The 2,045-nt window shown below is 53.4% G+C and overlaps 1 pseudogene; it reads left to right on the top strand.

Moving 5' to 3' along the window:
• The window catches only part of LOC109374717 (WW domain binding protein 1-like), an 11,656-nt pseudogene extending 10,959 nt beyond the window's left edge, over positions 1 to 697 (top strand).
• Positions 698 to 2,045: the final 1,348 nt, after the last annotated feature.

Here is a 2,045-nt window from a genome sequence, read left to right as displayed (position 1 = left end):
GAAGTGATGAAGCGACCTCCAACTCCTCCCCTACCATACAGTGCCTTCCAGCTACTGCAGCAGCAGCTGCCTGCACGATGTGGCCCTGCAGACTCCCAGGCGCCGATCCCACCAGGGGCTCCCAGGTGGCGCAGAGCAGCCCCTTGTCTGGGCCTAGCAGAAGCAGCACAAGACCAGACCACCGAGCATCATCGCTGACCCTGAGCCCTACGACATGCCAGCCAACCCAGCAGCCACCAAAGCCCCTGGGATGGAGCCCCACATCTCTGTGGCTGGTCTCGGGTAGTTGGCCTTCCTGGACAAGGATTCTGAATGTAAGGAGGAGCTACTGAAAGATTACCACTGAGAGCAGGGCAGCGCCCTCGGTGACAGCAAGGACAAGACGCCTAGCAGACATCGCTGCTTCCCGGGTGACTTGGGTGTTGAGGTGTGTGTGTGCAACTGGGGCCACCACGATGACAACCTCAGATTTCAATATGCTCATCGAAGACCCTCTGGATGGGCTCCTAAACTTCTGCAACAGCTGCTATGTGTGGCCCCCTGGCCACAAGGAGGAAGAGTTCTGCCTGCTCTAGGAGGAGTAGCCCCCAGAGCCTGGGCACCCCCACCTGCTGTGGCCACCTGTGTGCCTGCTGCTGCTGAGCACCATCAATGAGCAGGAACCCCAGACTCTCAAAGCAGCAGCTCCCCCAGCTAGAGCAGGGCCTGCCTGTACTCAAGGACTTGGCAAAGCAAACAGGGTAGAGGAAAAGCATTGAGTGACTTTCAGAGAAAGTGGTACAGCCATTTGGCTCTTTTCTTCTTTTCTCCGCCCTCCCCCTCTCTCCCCACCCCTGCTCTTGCCTTTTTCTATATCTCCAGGTACAGTTGGGGTATGGCTGCCTCTCCTCCCACAGAAGCACAGTGCTGTGGGGGGCCAAGAAGTTGGCTCTGTGACGCATTCCTCATACCACACCCATCCCCTTTTTCCCCCTTTCAAGTCATGCCTCACTACCTGCTTGGGTTGGAGAGATGTGTGTTTTAGAAGCCCCCAAGGAAAGGGGCTGAGATTGTGCCCTGACGTGACTCTTGATGAAGGAGTGCATTTTTGCCTTGGTGTTAGTGTAAGAGAACCTCACTGTGTCTCCGTCTGGGGGAGGCGGCATGTCTCGGCCCTGGGTGAAGAAGGAAGCCCGCAGAGACCCAGGGCTTGTCACCTCTCACTGCCAGTGTCTGCAGAGCCAGAATTGGGCTAATCCTGTGGGAGGATGAGAGCAGACGGCAGTTGTGTGGTAGGTTGGTAGGGGGCTTGTTCTGCTCTCAAATTCCAGGTGATGAGGTTAATGCATCACTGTGCATCTTTGAGGGAGGGGCCCTGCCCGGAAGGTTCTGGCTGGCCACAGATTGGTTCAGGTGTAGAAGATTCTACTCTCTTCTCTTTGGTTTTTCTTAAAACAAAACAAAACAAAACAAAAAAGCGAGCTAAAAACAAGAACTTGACCAGTGGGCAGGTAAGAAGTCTGTTCTGGAAAAGGGAAGTTTTTGGCTCTTTCCTACATTGGCCTTCAAAGAGCCTGGCTGCAGTTGAGCCATAATGCGTGTTATGTGTCTCTGCTTGGGGAAGGCTATCTCTAGCACTTCTATGGGTGCACAGGAGGCCCTGAGACACAGTAATAGATAGAGGTGCAGCTGTATGCATCTCTGCTTTTTGGTCTGTGCTCACAGGTGACCAGGACCCTCCCCTATCCCAAGCACACAGTCTGCAGGCCTTCCTGCCTCACTGACCTCTATTAACAGATGAGAAGGATGTGGGTTGAGGAAGGGCAGCCCCACAGCCTGGCTATCCCGCAGTATTTTCTCTTGATTCTGAATAAGGTTTTTTTCTTTTCTTTTTCTTTTTTTTTTAAAAAAACTTTCCACTTGGAAAGAATGCCTTGGTAATCTGTGGGGTTTCATGCCCTTTTCTTGGCCCCCCTTTGTGACTGGGTTAACTAGTTGTTGTAGCCTACGTAAAGAGTCTAAGTGGCTCAGGTAGAGGGGCGCAGGCAGCTATTCAGAAGGACCAC

This window comes from Hipposideros armiger, unplaced genomic scaffold, assembly GCF_001890085.2.
Source record: "Hipposideros armiger isolate ML-2016 unplaced genomic scaffold, ASM189008v1 scaffold_859, whole genome shotgun sequence".
NCBI lineage: Eukaryota > Metazoa > Chordata > Mammalia > Chiroptera > Hipposideridae > Hipposideros > Hipposideros armiger.
Note: the sequence above shows the minus strand (reverse complement) of the source record. Positions and strands in the feature narration are given on the sequence as shown.